The sequence below is a fragment of the Panthera pardus genome, unplaced genomic scaffold, assembly GCF_024362965.1.
Source record: "Panthera pardus isolate Hobbes unplaced genomic scaffold, ASM2436296v1 HiC_scaffold_1, whole genome shotgun sequence".
Taxonomy (NCBI): Eukaryota; Metazoa; Chordata; class Mammalia; order Carnivora; family Felidae; genus Panthera; species Panthera pardus.
The window spans coordinates 82,291,108-82,303,916 of NW_026526654.1; the positions used below are offsets into that span (position 1 = coordinate 82,291,108).

Below are 12,809 nucleotides of genomic sequence, written 5' to 3' on the forward strand. Positions count from 1 at the left end.
TACAATTACTGTGGAGGTTTTTTTTTTTTTTTTTTTCATTTTGTTTTGAACGTTTATTTATTTTTGAGAGACAGAGAGGGACACAGCATGAGCAGGGGAGGGGCAGAGAGAGAGGGAGACACAGAATCCGAAGCAGGGTCCAGGCTCCGAGCTGTCAGCACAGAGCCTGACGTGGGGCTCAAACTCACGAACTGTGAGATCATGACCTGGGACGAAGTCGGACGCTTAACCAACTGAGCCACTCAGGTGCCTCACTGTTGAGGTTTTTAAAAATAGTTTTTGTATTTAAAAAAAAATTACAGACAAAACTTGGCTGTACAGTACAAGTTATTATACATTATTATATAAATGACTTTTTCCTGCTGAACCATTTGAAGTTTATTTTAAAGTTTTAAAAAATATTTTATTTATTTTTGAGAGAGAGAGAGGGAGAGAGGGAATGAGTGGGGGAGGGGCAGAGAGAGTGAGAGAGGGAGACACAAAATCCAAAGCAGGCTCCAGGTTCCGAGCTGCCAGCACAGAGCCTGAGGTGGGGCTTGAACCCACAAACCCTGAGATCATGACCTGAGCCGAAGTCAGACACTCAACCGACTGAGCCACCCAGGCGCCCCTTCTGGCTGAACCATTTGAAAGTAAGACACTGACCTGCTGTCACCAACCCTGAATTCCTTAATGTATATTCCCTACAAACAGGATATTCTCCTCCATAACCACAATAGAATCACTAAAATCGGGACATCAACACAGATCTGATAGTGTTATCCAATGCTCAGACCCATTTAAATTTCACCAACTGTCCCACTAATAACCCTTTCCAGAAAAAAAGGATCTGGGTGTAAAACACGAGTTACATTTAGCTGTATGGTCTCCTTACTCTCCTTCCGTCTGGGGAACTCCTTGGTCTGTTCTGGTCTTTCAGGACCTTGACACTTTTAAAGACGAAAGGCCACTTCTGTTGTAGAATGTCTCTCCATCTGGTTTGTCTGAGGATTCCTCACTACTAGATTTGGGTCACGCGTGTTTGGCAGAAATAGCACAGAAGTGGCACTGTGTTCTTCGCGAAAATTAATAATGTGGATCATCTTTAAAACGAAATTTCTTTTTAAAATGTTTACGTAGTGAGTCAGGGAAAGAATGCTTATTACTGATTATCGCAAGGTTACGTTGCAAGTGATTCTGCAGGAGGCCGTACTCCAAATGGCCCATCTAGAGTGTCAAATATGCTAGCGATGCCCCCGAGTATTGTTGTGAGTATATATTTTAGGTGAGGTTTACCTAAGGGACAGATTGCTGGGGGTGCACTGGGCTGACCATCGGGTAGGAAGACAGCCTTTGACTGCTTGCTGATAAATAAGAGAATGAATAGACTCAGTGTGAGGCTTTCTGGTGCCTGGCAGTGAGGTTGTGGTGGAAAAAGGCCGAGGGTTCACTGGAGGCGACGGTCCCTGAATGTGACACTAACTAACAGCCACAGGGGCTCAGCAGCAGTGGGACAATGCCTGCGCCCACAAGGTCTGGCTCCCTGGCTTTAGCAAAGCTCCAGCTTTTCCCAAAGACCCTCCAGCCAGGGAAAAGTTGTTAGGGGTCTCACCGGGGACCGTAGCTGGTGAAAAAAGCTATCAGGATCCACAGGCTAGGTAAGAGGTGCGTATATAACGACAGGTTTACCCGGGGTGACTGGATTTTAATAGCACAGGATGAAGACCATGGAATGTGCATTTAATAAGAGTTAGTAGCTGGTAGATTGAGACAAAGTCAAACTGAGGCAAGCAGAGGGGCAATAATTTTACCTAACGCCCGGGGAGCCCCCCAGTAATGAGCCCCAGGGTGGGTGTCCGGGTGCACGAGGCCTCTCTGGAGGCTTCTCTTGTTTCTGTAATTTGGATGAACTGACTTCACGGTGGTCTTTGCCCCAGGTACCACGCACCCGTGGATGAGGTCAAATGAGGCAATGACCATACGCTGCTTGTATTTAAAGTAGGTCTACAGAGCAGGGCACACGTAGGTGATCCAAATGACCAAAAAAAATATATAAATAGATGGCCAGCACCATTCAGGATTAAATACGTGCACACCAAAGTAAAATGCAATTTTTCATCTATGAGGCTGAGAAAGGTGAAATATTTTGATAACACAGGATGGGTATGAGAAAAATGGCACCCAAAGGACCATTCGTGGGAATATAATCGATTAGCCATTTTGGAGGGCGAACATAGCTTTCAGCTTTACATGAGAGGGACAGGAGCATTCAGGGGTGACAGCTAAAGAACACGGCATTTCTTTTTGGGGTGATAAAAGTGTTCTAAATAGACCGTGGTGACAGGTGCACAACTCTGTACCAAAACCACTGAATTATACACTTTACATGCTGAACTGTGTGGTATGAAAATTATATCTTGATAAAATTTTTACAAAAAAAGGGAAAAAATTAAAATATAACATGGGGCGCCTGTGTTGCTCGGTCCATTAAGCATCCAACTCTTGGTTTTGGCTCAGGTCATGATCTCACGGTTCCTGGGTTCAAGCCCCACGTCGGGCTCTGTGCTGACAGTGCAGAGTCTGCTTGGGATTCTCTCTCTCTCTCTGCCCCTCCCCTGTCTCTCTCTCTCAAAAAAAAAAAAAAAAAAAAAATATATATATATATATTATGGCAGGGAAAACACCTTAGAGGATAAATGTAGATGTCTTTATAGAAGGAAAGGTCATACTCTGATTTGAACACTCTTTATAACAATAATGAGGATATATGCTGGCAAAATAAAATGAAAATGAAAACCCCACCACTATGCTGTCCTATACACACATACACACATACCCGGATACATGTGGAATATAATAACTTCACCATTTTCACCACTTCTTAACTAGAGATAGATTGAGCATATAAAACTCAAATGAAAATAATAAGAAATGCTAATCATGTATTTTGGCCTTGATAAAGTACTACTTTCTTTGAGAAAAAGTTTATATATTACATAGTCATATCAGTATCATTAATTCCAGAAAATCAAGGCAGTAAGTTGACTCTACAGATTGTGTCGACGGAATGAAACAGATCAAAAAGTAAAGAAATAAATAAAAGGAGGGGTGCCTGAGTGGGTCCCTCGGTTAAATGTCCGGCTTTGGCTGAGGTCATGATCTCACAGTTCATGAGTTTGAGCCCCGCTCTGGGCTCCATGCTGGCACTGCAGAGCTGGCTTGGGATTCTCTCCCTCTTCCTTTCTCTCTGTGCCTCCCCCACTCGCACTTTCTCTCTCTCTCAAAAGAAATACACTTAAAAAAAATTTTTTTTTTTCCCGCACTTAAAAATTTTTTAAAAAGAAACAGAAGCCCCTTAGTTACGTTGGAAAAAAGAAATTAAATAGAGCATGTCTTTGAACCCAACAATTTCACAAGTGCAGAAAAGAAGTTGATCAAGGAAGATTACCACCACGTGATTTGCCTTAGGAGGAAGTGTGGGCTAGTTAGATAAGTGATAAATCCGATACGCATGAACAGTGGGGTATAGGTAACCAGCAAAAAGATAAGGTAAATCGTTTTGTGCCATTACGGAAGGATATCTGCAACGTGTTGTTAAACAAACAAACAAAGGCAAGATGCAGAAATAATGTGAGAGTGTAATCCTACTTGTAATGAAACTGTATCTATATTTCCACCTCTCTTCCCTCGGGAGGTTGTGTGCTTAATCATAGGGCTCACTGTCCAATATGCATTTAATAAACAGCTTTATGATGTGTTTGCGTGTTTTTTTTTTTAAATGTTTATTTATTTTTGACAGAGAGAGAGACAGAGCATGAGCGGGGGAGGAGCAAGAGAGAGAGGAAGACACAGATTCGGAAGCAGACTCCAGGCTCCGAGCTGTCAGCACAGAGCCCGACGCGGGGCTCGAACTCACACACCGCGAGATCATGACCTGAGCCGAAGTCGGAAGCTCAACCGACTGAGCCACCCAGGCGCCCCTGTGTTTGCATGTTTTAAGAGTTAAAAAAATGTTGAAAAAATTACTATCATAATTAACGAAAAGACGGGGTTTGAAAAGGTTATGGTATCCAGTGGTCAGAACTGACAAGACTCTGATCTTACTTGCTATTTCATTTATATTAGTGACAGGATGATTCACGGGCCTGGCAATCTGCCTGGGGGCTCAGAAACGATTGTTTTCATCCCAGGGCTGTCCCTGACCTGCACTGTTGCCTTAAATAAATGAGCTGTGAAGGCCTCGGTTTTGCTGTCTATAAAGTGGCAAGGTAATTTTTTTTTTTTTTTTCACAGCTCCAATCCCCAAATTCCTGGTTGTTATCACATACAAGAGGTGAGACTTCTGTTCTTTCCATGCCTCCATGTTGTAAGGCCCAGGCCTGCAGAAGATAATTTACTCGGAGGAACAGCTGGGGCCCCAAGGGGGACAGCTCCAATAATGGAGTCTCTAAAGAAATAAATAGCCTCTCTCTTCTGGTAAATCTTCAAAAATGTACCTATTCGGGCATTCTGCAGACAGATGAATGCCGGCTAATTTAGCAGCCTTAGACAACATCTGGAATCTCACTCTCCTTCCTTCCTTCTTACTATTCGTGTGGAAGCAGTTGGTACTTTAGAGCGAGACGCAAACACCGTAATAATCAATCCACAGAACCTAGGAGGATAAGAAAATAATTTCAAAAATATCAGGATTTTGGTTGGCCAAGAACATGTAACGCTTGTAATTCATGAAGCAATAGTTTGAAAGCAAAAGCAGGATTAGAGTCTGTTGTGCAGCTTTAAATAATTGAACATATGTATGTAAGAATATATATAGTGGTGTGTACGTATATACTATATTATTAAAGCTGAATTTAGCACATCCTGAGACATACATAATACACAGATACCCATCTATCAACCTATGAGCGTAACACATGAAGATATGGTGATCTCCGGGACACTGGCAGAGTAAAATTGCCGTGGAACCATTTGTAAAACGAGCATCATCTTTACCACAGTTCATAAATCCACCGAGAGGGGAAAAACTCAGTGAGGAAGATCAGTTTTTATCTTTATTTTTTTGCAAGAGAGAGAGAGAGAGAGAGAGAGCACGAGAGCGCTCATGCACGTGTGAGTGGGGAGGGGCAGAGAGGGAGAGAGAAAATCTTAAGCAGACTCCACGTCCAACGTGGCGCTCAACGTGGGGCTCGATCCCATGACTGTGAGATCATGACCTGAGCGGAAATCAAGAGTCAGACGCTTAACCGACTGAGCCACGCGGCCTCCCCAAGATCAATTTTCTTTAAATAATTGCCCCGAACGTCATTGGACTCGTTACAACTTTTACTGGTTTGCCAAAGAGGGAGCAAACGTGTAGTTACGGCACTGGCTCTGTAGATCATGAGAAAAGCTTAAGGGAAAATAGGATACTGCCTTTTGCATCATAAGGAGTGCTTTCGTTAGAACAATTTGTAAAATCATCTAAATATAAAGAGGCAATGCTCTATATAAATAAATGCTCCTATTATAATAGTCACCGAATTCATATGTTGAAGTGTTAACCCCCCAGGACCTCAGGATGTGGCCATGTTTGGAGACAGGATATTTACAGAGGTAATTCGGTTACAACGATGTCATTAGGGCTGGCGCTAATCTAATATGACTGGTGTCTTCATAGGACACAGACGCCTATGGAAAGAAGATGATGTGACAGGGGAAGCCAAGAGGGCAGGGGCCTCGGAACCGACTCTGCCAACACCTTGATCTTGGCCTGCTAGCCCCCACAGCTGTGAGAAAATTGATCTCGGTTGTTTGAGCCACTCAGCCTACAGGCCTTGGTCACTGCCTAGGAAACTAACGTAGTCACTATCGTTACGTATAGATGGAGGGAGATCCCACAGTCACACAGAAGGTGGGGAATAATTAAACGGACATAATAACTTCCAAGGAAAAAACTGAAAAATTGCCCGTCCTCTCGCTACACAGAAAAGATGAAATTTTCAACTGCATGATCGCTTCATAGCTGTTGCACTGGTGTGGATTCTTCGTATTCTGTTAGGCGCTTTCCTTGTCTTTGTGCTCAACATTTTTATGGCTACCTCAGATTCTCATGTTGATGTACCATAATTTACACGCCCTTATTGCTGGAAATTTGGTTCACGTCACCCGTACACTATTTTGATTTTTTCACCGGGATAAATCCCCAGGAGGGCAGTTACAGGGGGTTAAAGTTTCTGAGCATCGTTAAGCTAGGAAGTTTTTGTTTTTTGTTGTTGTTGGTTTTTAATGGCAGTGATTCTGTAACAAACCAGTGCCCGCCAGGGGGAGCTATAATGCCTGAAAAATGCCCTTCGGTGGCAACTGCCTTTGTCCACACTTGTCAGATCACCGTGACAAGCAGGAGGCAAACAGGGTCCGTCCACAAACATGGTGCCTCGGATTTGGCCACACTGTCCTCCACAGCCCTGCCCTCGGTTTCTCTCTAAGATCTTCCTTTTGATGAAAATGTCATGGAGAAAGAAAAGGCGGGGCTGGAAACGGAACGTGAAGGGTTCAGGTACTGAGTAGAAATGAGAGAGGAGACAAGGGAGAGAGTCCTGGGTCCCCTGTCATCTCTGCAGGTCCGGCAGCATCTCCAGGGCCTGGGGACAAAATGGGCATTTGTGCAGTTACGGAGTGCCTCCTAGGTGCCAACCACCTGATGCACCTGCCCCACCTGGGTAGGTTCTGGTAGGAGCCTGATCTCCATTTGCAAGGGACCAGGCTGGGGCTGAGAAAGGTCAAGGACCGGATCCAAGGCCACCGTGTGAGTGGGCCAGGCCACACAGAGCAGGCGCTGGAGCCCTGGCCGGTGCCTCCCCATTCCCACTGTCCCTCTGGAGGGGGCCTCCCCGGGGGGCCAGGGTTGTAAGATCTGGGCTGTAAGGCAAGCCCCTGGCATTGCACCCTTCAAGCACTCACTGTTTTGAATTGCAGTACATCTCTTGACCTGTCTGTGTCCCTCACCCGGGGGATAGAATCCTGTCCACAGGCAGACCCACAGTCAAGAGGCAGTAACGGAACTTACTGAGCACCTGCCGTTTGCCACACCCGGAAGTAGACACACTGTGGACAAGACACACTGTCATGGGGGGCAAACAAATGAGCAAGACTTTTACATAGAACTTTAGAGAGCTAAAGCTTTCTTCCAATAGCTGCAGAGAAGTGGAAGAAGGGCCATGCTGGCAAAGGACCAGGGAAAGGGCAGGTTAGTTTGAGCTGCTATGGACAAGGGAGGTCCCTTTAGGAAGACAGCACCCAAACAGCAGTGAATGATAAGAAAGAGCAGTGCATAGAGAGCTGGAGGGAGGGAGTCGCATGCAGAAGGCACCGCCAGTGCAAAGGTCCTGAGCCTGGACCCTTTCGGAGCACAGAAGGAACAGAAAGACTGCCACAGGGTTCGAGTGTCTGTGACGGAGAGCATGGGGGAAGGTGAAGTTCAAGAGACAGCCGGGGTCAGCTCACTTAGGGCCCACGGTCCCTGGGGAGGAGTTAGGGTTCTACTCTGGTACACGGGGATGTCCAGATAGTACCAAACAGGGGATAACAAGAGCAAAGTAAGCTTTTGCAAGATCCCTCTGGCGGCTGCATGGACGACAGACTGTAGGAAGCAAGAACCGGGACAAGAACAGCAGTGAGGAGGATGTATTTGGAGCCCAGGAAAACCTCATGGTGCCTGGGACTAAGGCTATAATAGGCTGAGGAACGATGGATGTGCGCTGTATTTGGGAAGCAAAGCCACCTTGACGCGCTCGTGGATTGGAGGAGGGAGAGGAAGGAAGTCAGGAAGCATGACTCAGGATACTGGTCTGAGCAACGGCGGGGGGTGGGGGTGGGTCTGCCATTTAAGGAAACGGGAACATAGAGTTAGGAGTTCCACTGGGGAGAAATGCTACGCATTAGGCACCGAACAAACCTCTACTGAACTCACACGTGAATTTATACACATATGAGGGTCCACAGTTCACAGATGCTATGGGGGGATTCTCCTCTGGTCCATGGTACTCAGGAAGGGCTTTCCCGGATGTTGTTGAAAAACACAAAACTCGGGACTCCTGAATTTTGACAAACCCACTTAGTGATTGATGATGGTCCTCCGTATGGCATTGGTTCCTATGCCGTGATCTATTTTATTAAAGTGTTGAGGTGTTAGAAGCCTGAGACCTTAGGATAGACTCTAGTTATTAAGTCTCTCCCAGCAAAGCAGGGGCAGTTTGACAGACGTGTTTTTCTCCCTGCGGGTGTGTAAATGGTTTCTGGAAGAATGCACAAGGTCTGGCTGCGGTAAGGTAAAGATTTTCCAGATGCTAGGAGTTTTGACTGCTACGTGACAGATCCAGAAAGATTTCTTGTCTAGGAGTGTTTTAAAGTGCATGAACATTTTACTTAGCTGTTCGTCAAATTTTGGGAACACAGCCCCCCAGACTGGATGACCATATATAGGAGACTTCAAAAGAGGTTGACCAACAGAGGTCATTATGTGCTAAAGATGCTTTCGCCCAGGCCGATATTAAATAACTCTTTCCACACCCTGATTCCTGAATAGTACAGTTTCCACATGACAGAAGAAGAGAATGGTGGGGGCTGCAGGAGGTGGGGGGAGATATGAAAGTCCAGGGGGAAGGAGAGAGGACACAGGTAGCAAGGAGCCCTCGAGGTGAGGCGGAGCGGGGAGGAACACTGGTCTCCAGGCAGGCCTCTGCTCCAGCCCGTTGACACGGGCTGTGGGAGTTTTAGTATGTCACTCAACCTCTCTGGGCCTCAACAGTCTCATCTATAAAATGAGGAGGAATGGGCCCTGTTCTGCGCTGAATTGGGTCCTGACCCCAAAATAGTATGTTGAAATCTTAACCCCCAGTACCTCAGGATGTAACTGTTTTGGGAGAAAGGGGCCTTGAAGAGGTGACTGAGTTAAACCAGGGCCATTAGGGTGGGCCTTAATCCAGTGGGACTGCTGTCCTTATAAGAAGAGGAAGAGAGGGGTGCCTGGGTGGCTCAGTCAGTCAAGTGTCTGACTCTTGGTTTCCGCTCAGGTCACGATCTCACGGTTCGCGGGATCAAGCCCCGCAGCAGGCTCTGTGCTGACAGCGTGGAGCCTGCTTGGGATTCTCTCTCTCCCCCTCCCTCTGCCTCTCCCCTGCTCACATTTGCTCTCTCTTTCTCTCTCAAAATAAATAAATAAAAACTTAAAAAAACCCTGTTTACTAAGAGGAAGAGACATTAGGGATACATGCTCAGAGAGGACACGGGGAGAAGATGTCTGTCTACCTTCAAGCCAAGGAGAGAGGCCTCAGCAGAAGGCAACCCCGAGGCACTCTGCCCTTGACTTCCGGCCTCCGGAAGTGTGAGAAAATAAGCTTCTGTTGTCTAAGCCCCCACGTCCGTGGCGTTTTCCTACAGCAGCCTAACAGACTGATTACTACAGGCACTTTGAGCGCTACGTCCCCTTCGTGTCCTAGCCTTCTAGAATGCTATGGATGTTGTAATGGCGGCACAGGTCGTCAAGAAGAATCTTCCCTTGAAGAAGACAGGGAAGCGTATGTCATTTGTGTAATTACAATCCCCCTCCCACCCCAAATGGTCCCCTAAAGAGGTCAGTTTCGTCTGCGGAGAAAATGTGCACCATCGGTCATCCCCATGACCTGAGACATGCATAGTGAAATCAGTGCTTGGCATTGGTATGTGCTTTCACGATAAAGTTCTCTAACACACAATACTACCTTGTTTAATCTGCCCAGCACATTTCCAAGTGGGGCAAAATGGGCATTTTTGCTCTGACTTTATAGAACGGAGACAGAGGCTCGGGGGGTGAAGTCACTTGTCCGAGTGGACACAGGCAGAGAGGGACAGCCAGGATTCAGTCCATGTGAATCTTGGTAGTGTTCTTTCCCATAATAATAGGGCTGCCATTCTGCTTTACATTTTGGAAGGGAAACAAAAAAATATAAGGAAAAAAAAACCCATAAAAATCCCAACCCGTGAGGTTCCTTCACGGTAGTAAATACTTGGTACCATTTTCATGTGTTCTTTAAGACAAAGGACAAGCATTTCAACCAATGGATAATGACTGATCCTGCATGTGAATATAATGTGCAATGCTTGTAAGGAAGCTGGGTGTGAGAGGAGAAAAACACAAGGATGATTTATGGAGGCGAGAGACGAAATGGAATTAAGAGGATGCTTAGAATCATAAGGTTTGCAAAGCAAAACAATGTGGTCCACACGAGAACTAATAACATCACTGCCCAGATTGAGGAAACGGCTTGATGGGGAAATGGTTTTGCACAGTCGTGCTTCCTTTCCTCCGGGTTAATTTGGGCTTGCGGAGCTTAAAATGCATCTCCACGGCACATGCTCATCTCAGATTCCATTGGGACCATCCTGAAGGCCCAGGCTTCGGACAGCACAGAGAGCATGGCTTCGTGGGGGTTGCAGTGAGTACTGATTGCTTTTAATTTTTTTTTTTCTCCTTGCAAAATGGCATTGAGAAGATGACCCTTTAATTTTATCTGAACTTAGCACCTGTTACCTAATTGGTACAAGTAATATCCTCTCCGTGTTGAGCATCCCTTCTAGAAGGAGCTTAAGGGGCTTTTAATAACATTCTGAAAAACGTTTCAATAGAGCATAAGCTGAAGTTCTGGGCTGCCGTTCATGGTGGAGAATTTGCCTTACGGAGAGTTCTAGAAAACGAATTCCCAGGACCCCATCATTTAGGAAGCTCCACCGCACGGAGTGGCCCTATTCCACAGCATGGTGCTAGTTTCAATCCTCTGTCCCAGAGTGTGGGTGGCCCGGTCCCCCTTATTTGATCCTAGGTGGGTATGGAGACCAACCGACTGCTAGATAATACATTTTAATGCATTCGGTGGTAGGAGGTTTAAATATATTCCTTCCTTCCTTCAGGTTGTCACATGCAGGCATGCCTTGTGTATTCTGTGTTCTCCACAGGATTCGGGAGATAGCTCTCTGAGGCTTTCCCAGACCTATGATTACCTTCATTTCCTGTGCAAGGATTTACTGCTTTTAATTTTTCACGGGAAAGGAGGATTCATGTTTTAGATCTTTAGGAGCTGATGTTTTCAAAGTTGTGCGTTTCCCTATCAACTCCTCTCAGCCTCTCTCCATTACTACCAAACCCATCCAATCAATTCCAAGGAACAATTCCAAGGAACAGTTGTGCCCCAATGCAGGAGCGAACCCTATTGAATTAGTAGCAGTGTCCCCTGGGCCGTGTCTCCAATAGAATAGCCACCTCACCGCTTCCGGGGGAATCATTACTTCCATGGCGGTGGCTTCCTGCCCACATGCAGACTATCGTAATTTATTTATACAGTCGCCAAAACTGAGAGAACATTCGGAGAAGTGAACTTCGACTGAAAAATAAAGACAACTCTACCTCACAGAGTAGAGCCAGGATTAAATATGTGTTTACGTGTATGAAGCACCAGCACGGTGTCTGGCTGGCTTGAGGCCAGCCCTCACTGGCTGTGTGCGGAGGCCTTCCTGCTCACGGTGTGGTCCATACACTCGGGGCTTGTTAGAAATGCAGGAGCCCAGGCCCAGCTCAGACCGACTGAATCAGAAACTGCATGTTAACGAGATCCCAGGAGCTTCCTGTACGGAGTCTGAAATCCATGGGGTACCTGACAGCACGGGGGAGGCGAGATGTCACCCTCAGTGGCTCTCCTCTCTCTGAGCACACAACCGCTAGGGGGGTGAGGAACTGGCTTCAAGACTACTAATAAAATCAAAATTCTCAGGGCTGAAGGCCTACAAGCACATCCTTTGCTCACAGTTAGCCTTCAGTGAGGCTGTGTGGTGCGAAAGCAGCCAGGCTAAACCAATACACCTGCACCGGGGCTGGAGGATGGGAGGTGGGCTGGGGGATCAGCATGGAGGGTGGGGTGGATCTGGCTTCACGAGCTGGTCAGGTAAAAGGAGGAGCGACTGATGAGCTTCTGAGTATGAGGATGGAAAGACAGCAAGTTAGAGAAAATCAAATCTGCGACCAGATGATGAATCACACTGACCCCTTCTCGGGGCAGGAAATAGGGGCTGGGTGTGCAATCCCAAAAAAGAGCCAAACAGAACCGTGAGAAGGTTACAGGTTTAAGGGTAGCCGACCTGTTTGCAGGTATGAAATGTACAAACAGAGACACCTGCCCCTCAGGTGACATTTCATAGTATAATGCAGAAAATACCAAGACAGCGGTGTTGCTGGACAATGTGATGTGAAGGGGGTTACTTTTACCTTGACTTCTTGCCCTGCTTCCCTCTGCTGCTCGGAGACTGTGGAGGACCCTTGTGCATGGGCACAGTCCCTCCTATTAGAGAAAGACAGAAGACTCCTTGATGAGCGCGATTCGAAGGGGTTACTACCTCTGGCAATAAATAAGGAGCGAGTCGGGTTGTAGCAGCCTGCGCAGTGCTGACGATACACGACAGGCCTCAGTGGGATTCATCTGCTAGCTGCAGGTGGTTCTTAAAGTGACTTAGAGCAAATTCAAACTCAGAGAGAGCACTGAAGGGACCCTGGAAGAGACAGGAGACCTGGCACACACTGGTACAGGGATGGACAGTGTGGGGCTGAGCACTGGGTCAGCAGGATCCCAGCTGGATTGGGGGGGGGGGGGGTCAATAAGACTACAGGTGTTTTCAGTAGGGGACATCTGGTGATTCATATTACATTCCACCTTGTAGCTCTTAAGACAGGTTATAAGATATCTGTAGTTAAGGAAGCTCTTCAGTTTTTTCACAGAAGAGACTCAGTCATTCTTGGTTAATCCCATTATTCTTTACACAGCGCT

At 46.5% G+C, this 12,809-nt stretch overlaps 1 protein-coding gene and 1 non-coding gene across 4 annotated transcripts in view; both read right to left on the reverse strand.

Moving 5' to 3' along the window:
* The window catches only part of MTUS2 (microtubule associated scaffold protein 2), a 371,219-nt gene that overhangs the window by 24,100 nt on the left and 334,310 nt on the right, over nucleotides 1-12,809 (reverse strand). The gene's annotated exons all lie outside the window — the stretch shown is intronic.
* Nucleotides 522-606, reverse strand: TRNAR-UCG (transfer RNA arginine (anticodon UCG)). The gene has a single exon. It is a non-coding gene; the product is annotated as a tRNA-Arg (tRNA).